The sequence below is a fragment of the Vipera berus genome (assembly GCF_964194415.1).
Source record: "Vipera berus genome assembly, chromosome: Z".
Taxonomy (NCBI): domain Eukaryota; kingdom Metazoa; phylum Chordata; class Lepidosauria; order Squamata; family Viperidae; genus Vipera; species Vipera berus.
Window position 1 is genome coordinate 32,458,741 of NC_138205.1, and position 12,706 is coordinate 32,471,446.

Below are 12,706 nucleotides of genomic sequence, written 5' to 3' on the forward strand. Positions count from 1 at the left end.
TTACAAAAGTAATTTTTCAGACAAGGGGTCACAAGGCTTTATAATCAGGAGAAAAAATAATGCTGGGATTGATTTCTTTCAGTGGTTAAGAATCCCTCTGGAACAAGAGAAAAGCACTTTCTGGAAAGTGCAAAATGCCATTCTCGTGTCACTGAGGAAGCCCAACTAGTTGAAGCATGCCTAGTGTTTATCTTGCGGGCGTGGTGGGGTGGAGGACTGGGGAGATGGGGAGAGATCCAATTCAAAAATTGTAACTTCCAGGCCAGGATGAACATCATTGGAAATTAAACACCACTTAGTGTCAAAGACACCTTTTCTACTTGCCCCACTTATATCCTGATAGTTCTTCCGCTCTGCATTTGTTTCAAAAGACATCTTTAATCCCGCCTGGTCTTAAATAAAGCTCCAAGTGGCTCACATTAAAATAAAATAAAAATCCTAATGTATAATTAACAATGCACCGTCTCCAAAACAATCTATACCACTCAAGGCCTTTTCTCGAGATCTTAATAGCTATTATGAGATAGGATAAGCCAATGTGAAGCTAGACCTAGACTATAAGGAATGTTTGTGAAGTTACCATATCTTATTACTGTATTTTATTACTTTTGAAAGCTGTTCACCTATATTCTGCTTCATTTCTGATTATACAGTGTGAAGCCACTGATTATGACTTAGTTTTCAATACAAACCAGGTCACAGCAGCTTATTCCACAAGCCATAATACCTATATAGCATTATGAGAAAACACAACCACCAAGTCAATTAATTTGGAATTAAGAAGTATATGCCTATAGTTCCACCTTGCATTTCACATACATTTGGAACTTTCTAGCATGTTATGGTTCAGATAATCCTCAACCTTCAACAGGTCACTTAGCGATCATTCAAAGATACAATGAACCTCCCTGGAGTTACTTACAACATAGATTCAAAGTTCCATTTCCCCTCCTGTAACATGACCGCACTTCAGGTGCTCAGGAAACAGGTTGCATTTATGGCTGTTTGCAGCATCCCATGGTCACTGGGACTTGACAAAATAGCAATAGCACTTAGATTTATATATCACTTCATAGTGCTATACAGCCCTCTCTAAGCATATTGCTCACAACAATCTGGCTCCTCATTTTACCGACCTTGGAAGGATGGAAGATTGAGTCAACGTTGAGTTGGTGAGTCTCAAACTGCCGAACTGCTGGCAGCTGGCAGTCAGCAGAAGTAGCCTGCAGTAATCACTCCATAGTGATTTTGGTTTGCTTAATGACCACAACATTCACATAACAATCACAGCAAAAAAAGGTCATAAAAACAGGGTGGTCATATTGGAGATCCAATTTATAATCATCATGAGTTACAACCATGATGGGCAAGCTCCATTATGGTTGTAACTCAAAAACTACCTGTAGTATCATTCCACCCTGAATTTGACAAGAGCCTGGAATTTTCTAGCGTGCTTTGCTTCATGTAACTCTATAACCTAACTACTACCACATTTTAGTCAAAATGTGTTAGAAGATCAGTTAATCTCCTGTATCCACCATCATGGCTAAGTAGTCTATAACAAACCGAAGGTAGACATGACGGCCCCCACTGCCTTGGCCCTGGCCCAGAGACCCTCCTTCCGCCAGAGACCCTCAGATCTGTCCCACTCCTGCCCAGGCCCCCATAGGCACCCTTGATGCGAATGATGTAGAGTTGGCCATGCTCACCCAGTAGGTCATACACACGCTAGCCACGCCCATCCAGTAGGCCACGCCCACCCTGGCCACACCCACCCAGCCGGAGGGCAACCGCAATGCTGATGTGGCTCTCAATGAAATTGAGTTTGACACCCCTGATCTAGTTCATAACCTGTGTGATATGACAGTTATAGAAAAGAAGATTGTTCACTGATGTTGCTATTCTAGGTAATGTTACAATTGAGGAAAAACAACAGAAAAAATGATCAAATATAGGACATGCAGATTGAATACTTACGGAAAAAGTAATCAATTATTATACCAACTGTGACTGGAGACCTTGGAATGAATCCTTGATACAGTATCTGGAAATACTGAATTTATCAGACCTGAATACCCTAATTTTACAATTACCATCCTGCTTCAGATTGCCTGATTCTTAGATGCTATCTTAATAAATGTTAGGATTTGGGTTAGGATTTGAATGATTTAAGTTTTCCCCAATCTTAAACTTTGAATCTAATTGTAGATTACCCACACAGCACTGTAATAATCAATAGATGGACAAAAATGCCAAATGAGTCAAAACATCTGGCAGACTGTGCAACCAACCATGACAACTACATCTTGCAACATACTTTTAATACCATTAACCAACATTTGCCTATCCAGAGCTTTTGAAGGACTCAATAAGTGAATAAAAATGCAGATCCAGTCTAAATCTGCTGATTATGCATTAAATTTAAAACTGAATATTTATTTAACTGATTTGATTTTTATCCCAACTTTATTTTCTATAAATAGTCTCTAGTCTCTTAGTCTCTTCATGTCTAGGCCAACACCTTAACTACTATACCAAATAATAAATAAATAAAATATGGCAAAAAATGGTAACTTGGATAAGGACAAAGCAAAGCTTCTTCATTCTCCCTTATCAAAGACCTGGGCAAAAAAACAACAGCAACAAATCTTCAAGGTCTTTCTAAACAACAGCAGAGGCCACCCAAATCTCAGGGGGAACCTCACTCCAGAGAGCAGATGTTGCTACAGAGAAGGTGAGCTTCTGGGTCGTGATGACATTTAATCATAGGAAATCAGAGTACTCCAACCCTGCAGGACTGAATTGGCAGGGGCAGATGTTTTCAGAGATAGGAGGCTCCTCAAATAACCTGGCCTTATACCAAGTAGAATTTTATAGATGACAACCTGAATATTGAATTGTACGTGGAAGCAGACTGGCAACTAATACAATTTATGAAGCAGAGTGTTATATGGTCATACCACATGGCACACCGAGTGTTGGGCATATTTCTGAAAAGGGAATCACTCCCTCTGGGCCAAGTAGGTTTCTATAAATCATACCAGGGTGCCAGCCTCATCCAAGATAAGACCACAGATAAGGATGGCTTTGTTACACATTGATTTGACATTCAAAAGCAGCAGATGAACAGAGGATCCAATAGCTAGCTATTGAGGTCGGTATCTATCTATTTACTTAAACCTGTCTATCTACATAACTGCCTATATCAATATCTGGCAAACAAATACAGAATCACTCACAGAATGCTACTTCTATTTCAGCCCTAACAATGTTCCAGTCTTTTCCATGCTGCAGTCTTAAGCTGATGGACTCCTATATAGTGCATATTCCAACTAGAAATGAAGATGGCTTATGAAATTCAGACTTCCGGTTTTGCGCCTGCAGCGCATGGCCATGTGAGAATGGACTTCCGCTCCCCATGGCTAGTTTCTTCCTGCTTGGGGTACCCTAGATGGGTCCAAAGTTGCCCTAGATAGGTGACCGTGAAGAAGGGGCACCCGTTGATCATGAAGTGATGGCAATCACTTTGTTTGATCTGGGGAAAGTCCTCCAAACCCGACAGGAGAAAGGCTAGCATGAGATCAGCATCTAACCCAAGCTGCTTGCAGCCAAAGTCCCAGAGCACGAACCTAAACATCGGTGAACAGCATGCTTGGAATTGGTGAGAGTACTGATCTCCTTTCTTCTATCTACCATCTAAATCCTTGAACAGATCTCCAAAACAAGAAGACCTCCAGAAGTGAAGGGAGGAGACTATATCCCCATTCCCTTACAGATGGAAGCGGCGAATTAATATTAAAGGAGGGAAGATGTATATTAAAACTTGATTTAAAATACTTCAGTCTGGACAAATTTAGGAACTAAAAAACTATCAAGATTATACCCTAAAACTTTTTGGATGGAATTATAAAAATATATAACAAAAATAACTTTTTGACTGAAAGAAAAACTGAAAAAAGCAGTAACTGCTGATATCTAGTGGAGACTCAGAGAATAGAACACTAACAATAAGGACCCAGAAATTGGCCGAATGCCCAGAAACAAAGAAAAAGTTGTTCCTTTGAATTGCAAATAACCTTGAAGATAGCTGGGAACAAAGGAAGAGCCAGCTACAAGATTAAAAAGTGTTTCAAAGGAAAAAAAACACCTGGACTGCTGCTTAAATCTAACTGTTTATGGAAAAGAAAAACCTTGGCTTTTTGGCTAATCTTTTAAAGGAGAATTTGTAGGAAGGATTTAAAGTAGCTTAACATACTGAACTGTAATTTTGACTGACTGATAAATTGACTTTTGAATTAAAACACTGATGAAAGATTATTTGAAGGGGGGAGACAACATGGATATCACATACGTATCAAAAAATGACAGGATGCCACATACAATATTTTCTTCTGAAGGACGTAGCCTGGAAAAATCAAGGGCCTCCAGAAGCAATACTTCAAGGCAAGATGAATACTTTCCAGGAGGAAATATATGTAATATTAGGACAAATACTGACAATAGACTCAAACCACAAATCTGAAACAACTTTGATGATTTAAATAAGCATATTTCCAACCTAAATTTACAATTAAAACATGTAGGAAATAACAAGAGAGGCACAAATAAATCAGACAAATAAATAAATTAGAAGAGTATGATCAAATTGATGAAATAAGAAAGGAAAAGAATTACAATTGACACAAACAGGAAAAAATCTTCAAGGTTCTGATACAACAAGAAAAATGGAATTATCAGGAGAACCATCAAAGTTTGGGAAACAGAAAGTATTTATCTTTCTTACTTCATCTTTTGTATTCCCAACATTTATAAAAATACAGGAACTGCTGGGTAAGCGGATTACATCAACTTGGAAAATTACTCGGCAAAAGAAGACCAGAGACAGATACAAGAGATTTGACTCGCCCTACCAGATGGATTATTACATGAATAAACATTTGTTTGAATATGGCTAAAAGAACAGAGAATTTTGAACACAAAGGGGCCTTATAACAAGAAGGATAAGAGATTTAAGTAATATAGTATGTTTTATAATATATTGAATGTTAAAATAGTAGGTTGATGTAACTTTTATTAATATATAAGTGAAATATAAACTGATTAAAAATATGTTATATCTAGGTATTATAAGATAGATAAAAAGTATAGTATTTTTATAATACATGATATAAAATATTGGGAGGATATATGTAAATGGGAAAATTTGGACAGTTAGATGACTAATATGAAGGGGGTTGGGAGTTGGCAGGAGGGCAGAGGTCGGCCTCAAGGCCTCTCATTTGTGGAGTTCCTCAGGGGTCGGTCCTCTCACCCCTCCTGTTCAACATCTATATGAAGCCGCTGGGTGAGATCATCAGTATGCTTATGTTACCCAGCTTTTCATCTCCACCCCAAATCAACCCAGTGATGCCCTTGACGTGATGTCCCGTTGCCTGGAGGCGGTTCGGGTTTGGATGGGGAGAAACAGGCTTCGACTCAATCCCACCAAGACTGAGTGGCTGTGCATACCGGCATCTTGGATGAACCAGTCTTGTCCGTCTTTAACTATGGGGGGTGAGGTGTTACCCCCTGTTGATAGGGCCCGCAACTACTGCTAAGCTTGTAAGCCGCCCTGAGTCTTCGGAGAAGGGCGGGATATAAATGGAATTTAAAAAAAAACTTGGGCGTCCTCCTGGATTCACGGCTCACTTTGGAAGATCATATAGGAGCCGTGACCAGGGGGGCTTTTGCCCAGGTTCGCCTGGTGCGCCAGTTGCGGCCCTATCTGGACCGAGATGCCCTACGTACAGTCACTCATGCGCTCATGACCTCTCAAATAGACTACTGCAATATTCTTTACATGGGGCTGCCTTTGAGGACCACTCGGAGGCTCCAGCTGGTGCAGAATGTGATAGGGGTCTCCTGATATTCCCATGTAACACCTCTTCTCTACAAGCTGCATTGGCTCCCAGTTGCCCTCCGGGTGAGATTCAAGGTGCTGGTGATGACCTACAAAGCCCTAAATGACATGGGTCTGGATTATTTACGGGAGCACCTTATGCCGGCGTCAACTTCCCATCGTCCTGTGCACTCCCACAGAGAGGGCCTCCTCAGGGTGCCGTCAGTCAGGGAGTGCCGGCTGGTGGCCCCCAGGGGGAGAGCATTCTCTGTGGGTGCGCCTGCCCTCTGGAGTCAGCTCCCTGTTGAGCTCCGGATGACTCCCGAGCTTCGCTCTTTTCGCTGTGACCTGAAAACCTGGTTATTCGAGCTTGCCGGCCTGGACTGAGGGATTGGGATTTTAAATTTTAGAATTTGATTTACTTGGTTTGGGGCTAAATTTAATTTAATTTATTTTTAACTTTGTATGCCATGTTTTAATTGCCCTGTACACCGCCCCGAGTCCTTTGGGAGAAGGGCGGTATATAAATCTAATAAAATAAATAAATAAATAAATTGTGGCATGAAGAAATTATGACTAATAAGAATTGGATTGAATATAACAGAATTTAAGTGAACAAAAATTATAAAAATAGGATGTATGCTGAACCAATGAGATGATGGTTATGAGAATAATATAAGCTGAAAAAATGTTACATATAGAGATTATTATTATTTGTATAAATATAAAAAATGCCTATATCTAATCATTTATATATTGAAAATATTAAGAATTATATTTTGGGTAAGGTTGAAGAAGGAGAATACAAATGCGAGAAGGGAAGATCAAAGAAATGTATCATTAATTAATATATTAATTATGGAATGATCAAATTTAATTATTATTGTTAATTAATTATTATTGTCCTTTTTTTTGTTAAAATATATAAACCAAGATAACACGCTGTACACCATGCACTGGAGGTTGTTATAGTTAAAAACTAATAAAATATCTATAAAAAAAGATGGTTTTAAGAAATTCCTTTATGAATTACAATCTATCCTCCATTGTGGCCACACATGCTGGCATAATTGTGCTTACCAAACTCCCCAGACTGATGAACCTCTTTGCTTCTTTACCTATACCAGGAAAGCAAGGACCATTCATTTTCTTGGAGGCCGTGTGATTTTCACTGATAACCTTTGCATAGGTTATCCCCCACTTACAATCACAATTGAGCCTGGAATTATGGCTGTTAGTCACTGGGTCACTAAATGAGGTGTCCATGTAATTACCTCGCTTAATTATCATAATCCTGGCTCTGCAGTTGTAAAGCCTTTAAGTAGGGTCCTTTAAGAGGCGCACATGGTTATCAGACATGCATTGCAGCACCTCTCAGTTCACTCATGGCCTGCACTGGGCCTCCCTAACCCTAACCCTCACTCTTTGAGGCACCCTTTGTACAACTTCCTACCTTGGGGGAAATAGGATCAAGTTCTTCATCCCTTCAGCTTGCCTTTTTTTACTGTTAGGGTTGGGGACAGCTCTCCCTACTAGTGATAGTGAGGCTTCTTCACCTCTTCAAGCTCCACCTTCTGGAAGCACTCTTGTTTTATTTTCATTTTCTAAATTGCTCAATTTATTGGCTGCTTTGGTCACCACAAGTTGGAATCATTAGGGGAGAGCCATGAAACCAGATCAATGTATGTTCCAATAATAAAGGAGACAGCAAACAGGATCAATGACTTTGTACTAATTTGGTGGCTTCATAATTATATCTTCATCATAATCTTCTGAGTTATTTCCTGTTCTGGCTCAGGTTCTACATGCTTCAGCAGGCTTCACCTAGCCAGGCAAGACTGTAATGCCTCAAACTGCAGGATGGCAAAAAAAATGTAATAAATAAAAACTGGAAAAAAGAGGCATCAGAGTGAGGCAGAAGGGGCAAATGTTGCCTTTCCAACCACTTTTCTGTGCCAGATTCAAAGCAGTTCCTGCTGCTCCTCTGAATGTGACACATTTCCACTAATACAGCAGAACTCAGAATAAGACCATTCATCTGATGGTCTATGCTAGCTGAGGTAACAAAGGCATAAAGCCAGGAAAACTGGATGGCAAATTACAGATTACAGCTCAGTGCAGTGGATGAGCCCAACTATCTTTCCCTGCCCATGCTCGGTGATGGCTAGGACTGGACCCAGGCATGTGTTTTTCCACTGAGATCCACCTTTTCTCTTCATCTAAACCTGTGCCCAAGCCACACAAGTTATTTCAGCACCAGATGAAGAAAACCCAACAAGCATTCCCTATTTCAGCAGTAAAAATGCCATCAGAATTAAATAGGTAACAATGAGCTCCTCTTTCATTAAAATCAACTTTCTGGGATGATTGTTCCATTCTTCTTAAGAATATATGATCGTACAAACTCTTCTACAGTACTGGAAACACCTCTTGGAGCAGAAAAGACTTCATAAAAAACCTCTCAAACAATTAGTGCCTATATTATTGTGTGGACTCCTTGCCCAGGTCTGTTGGCCTGCAAGATCAAAAGATAGGCCATAATGAGAATTGAGACCACTTAAGGACTAGGAACTACAAAGAGCAGGGTAGGAGCAAGGATTTATTTCAGTTGAAACATGGGCATGCTGCTTGATTCACCAAGTTAGAAAATAGATATGACATTCTTGTTGTCAAGGAATAGAAAGCCAAATAACCCAAGCTCTAGGAGGAAAAGACTATACAAAGGATTCAGAAACCATTAACCCGTGTCTCTTGATTAATCTAGATCATGATGAGTGTGAAGATACCATCTCCATGATTCATAAATGAGGATGCCCGCAAGCATCCTAGCTTTGTTCTAGGATAAGATGACTTTGGTGGAAAATATTTCACTTCCTGGGAAGAAAAACCTGAGTCACAGGAGGAAGCTTGCTTTGGGGATGCCTGCAAAGTTGCAGAGTGTAGATCAGCTTCCTTTTCCAACAGTAGACATGGTAAGGAAGAATGAGCAGCCATGATTTAATCCTGCTCTGATTAATCCAGTAGCTGTGAGTGAATAAAACAGACCATTTATGAAGATTAACTTCCTCCACTCCTGCCAAGCACTTAGAAATTTTGTTTCTTACATCCAGCCCAAATGTATGTATATGCCTAAGAAGGAATGGAGGGTGTGTGTGTGTGTGCGTGTGCAATTACATCAGAAATTTGATATGATAAATAAACAACAGGGCAAGAGAATGGCAACACTTACTATATATTCAACAACTATTAAATAGAAGAGTAGCATTTATATCTACCACATGGATACACAAACAGTGCTAAATCAAAATTTGTTAAAGAAGTCTATTTCATATATTGTGAAATCACATATTCATAAATTGTGCAAAGCCATAAGCCAAAATCTATAAACTAAATGGTTGGCTTCACACATTATGCCAAGCTGAAAACAATCTCACTTTATTATGGCACAGTGGTTAGAATGCAGTATTGCAGGCTAATTCTGCTGACTGCTGATTGCCAGCAATTTGGCAGTTCAATTCTCACTGGTTCAAGGTTGACTCAGCCTTCTATCCTTCCAAGGTCGGTGTTATGTATTGGGCTCAATTGTAATACCACGTGGTTAGGTGGAGCAGCTAACGGCTCTCCAGCTACCCAGACTCTAGGTCTCCAGTGCTGCTATTGGCTGTCCCTAGGCAGTAATGGTTGCTTTAAACCTATTGGCTTCCGCCTAGGGGCTAGGCTATAAATTGCTGCTAGTTGCAGCCCAATGTTCAGTTCAGATCCTGAAAGCAATAAACCATGAGCTTTGTTGAACTCACTTGCCTTGTCTCCTTTCCTGTGCGAAGAACCCACTACATAACACTGGCGACGAGGATGGGATCCTGCTTCCCCAAAAGAGCTGAAGTCCACTAGGGAAGTCCACTAGCTCATGTCTGGAGGGAAAAGGTGTTATGTAGCGGGTTCTTCGTGCAGGAAAGAAGACAAGGCAAGTGAGAAAGGGGACCAGATGATTTGGTAATTTTACCAGGAACCCACAGATTCCCAGGTCCATAGTTTCTATCCCATACCCAATCGCCCACTTGCAGCCCCCTTGGGGGTTTTGGTCGAGAGGCTTCTGCTGCCACTCTATCTGGATGCAACCTGTCCAGTTTAGTGATCAGTCGCCTCCCCCAATGAGGTTCTGCCGGACTTTTGCCTGTAGCAGTGCAGGGCATAGAATGTTGGCAGAGTAAAAAATCTGCCAATCTGTGATGCCAGTCACCTGTTACGATGCATTTGAGTGATTCCTTCGTGGTCCTCACCATTCGTTCAGCTTGACCATTAGGGTCAGAAACTATGGACATGGGAATCTGTGGGTTCCTGGTAAAATTACCAAATCATCTGGGCGCCTGTCTTACAAAGTGGGGCTGGAGGGAGGGCGAGTTGTCAGACGCCACATTGATCAACTCAGAAAACGGTTTCCAGAATGGCCACTAAGTGAGGACTGCGTCATGAGTTCCTCCCAATGTCCCCAAACTTGCAGTCAAGCCAGCCCATACATGGACCCTCAAGACTCTTCCTTTATAACCAATGAGGAACTGGGCGTAGAAGAGGGGAGTCCAGAAATGCAACATGGATCCCCTGAAGGAGCAAGACAACCAGACTTCAACAACCGCTGTGCCTACTCTGCTGATCAGTCTGACTCTGGGGTGGGCCAACCTGGACAGGCCAGCCAGAGAGCATCTAATTCCTTTGACTCAGGTGCATCAAAGGACAATGGTCTACCTGGCCCGATGGGTAAGCTGGTAGATCGCAAAGTGACTGGAACTCCGTGGCGTTCCACAAGGGCACGCAAGCCTCCTTCTTATCTTGCTGATTACATTGTAAAATAAAGAACTATAATGTTGTCTATACTGTAACTCGTTGCTGTACTGAAAACTGGAGTTATGTTAACTGTCTAGTGTACTGTCAATGAAAGCCTATTCATTCAGATGCTATGATGTTAACTGTCTAGTGTGCTGTCAATGAAAGCTTATTAATTCAGATGCTATAATGTTAACCCTTGTAACTTGTATTTTTTATTTAAGGTTGTTATGATGTTAAGTCTTGTTAATTGTATTAAGGCCAACTATTGCTATGATGTTGTCTGATCTAAGAGGGGAGGGGTGTTATGTATTGGGCTCAATTGTAATACCACGTGGTTAGCTGGAGCAGCTAACGGTTCTCCAGCTACCCAGACTCTAGGTCTCCAGTGCTGCTATTGGCTGTCCCTAGGCGGCAATGATTGCTTTAAACCTATTGGCTGCTGCCTAGGGGCTAGGCTATAAATTGCTGCTAGTTGCAGCCCAATGTTCAGTTCAGACCTTGCAAGCAATAAACCATGAGCTTTGTTGAACTCACTTGCCTCATCTCCTTTCCTGTGCGAAGAACCCGCTACATAACAGTCGGTAAAATGAGGACCCAGATTGTTTGGGGCAACATGCTGGCAAACTGCTTAGAGAGGGCTGTAAAGCACTCTGAAGTGGTATATAAGTCTAAGTGTTATTGCTATTACGACTAAATGCAACGTGTGAACTAAGTCTCAGGAAGTACCGTATCACTGGGGGGAGGGAGCAGAGGGGAGTGAGGATAGGAATGGAAATGATTTCCTTCTTTCAATGTTTTGCTTCCCATATTTAACATTACAGTACTAAAACATAAGCTAAGCGGCCCAACAAAGAATTCAGCTGAGGAAAGAACAAACGCAGGTTTTTCAAGCTAACCCATCAAGCAAATAAATGAGTATTGCTGAAAAAAACAGGGAAGCATATTTTGCTCACCTTTCAAAGCTAGTTTTAACTAGCTATCCAATCTTTTCTCTAGATGAAGCCAGAAATGGAGGCTACTTTGGACTCTATAATTCTAAATATATAAGAGCTTTGTGTTCACAATAAATCTAGCAGATGACAAGGCTCAAGGAAGTTCAACTGGTATGACAAGGAAGTAATTGGATAAAGCACAATAGCTCTGAGTGAGGGGCAGCATGACATAGGACTAATCCTTTATATGGCAAAAGAGGAAGGAGGGGGGGGGAAAGTTTGAATGACAAAAGCAGAATGTTTTTGCTTTTAACTTCCATTGTATTGGCATTCTGTGCCTTGGAGGTTTTGTTTTGAAAAAAGGCTTTTGCGCTTGCCAAGTGTAAGAAAACAACAGAAGAAACAAGGGGGGGGGGGTTGTTAAGAATAACTACTGCTTTAAACAGCACCTTAATCCTTGCAAGTCAAATATGATGGCAGCCTCCATGGCTTTCTCTAAAACCAAGTTCTCCAACAAAGGAAAGGAAAATGAAAATTGAAGAAAGAGACAGTGGGGCTAATTCTAGCTACACAAGTTCAACCCTTAAGAACAAATGGATGCAAAATCAGAATTGAGAAGATAACAACAGATAGCAAATGCTGCCTCTGGAAAGAAGCTGAAGAAACAGAAGCTGCTTCAGAAAGACTGGGCACACTACAAACAACAGCATAACAAATTAGCAACAATGGTGGATTGGAATATCTGCAAGAAATACTATTTATATGCCAGCAAGAAAGGGTGAGATCATAAAACAGACAACGTAATTGAAAATGAAGAAGCTAAAGTGCTGCGGGACTTTAGAATTCAAACAGACAAACACATGCTACAGAACACCCCAGACTTAACAACTGTCAATAAGAAAGGTAAAAAAAAAGACTGGATAGTGGACATTGCAATACTTGGAGACAGCAGAAGAGAAAAGAAAGAACAGAAGAAAATCTCAAAATACAAAGACCTGCATTTAGAAGTAGAAAGACTGTAGCAAAAGAGAGCAAAGATAGTACCAATTAGTAATAGACACCTTGAGTGCAA

At 40.8% G+C, this 12,706-nt stretch overlaps 1 protein-coding gene across 3 annotated transcripts in view; it reads right to left on the reverse strand.

The window, feature by feature from the left end:
- Positions 1-12,706, reverse strand: part of ITGA3 (integrin subunit alpha 3) — a 96,716-nt gene that overhangs the window by 56,005 nt on the left and 28,005 nt on the right. The gene's annotated exons all lie outside the window — the stretch shown is intronic.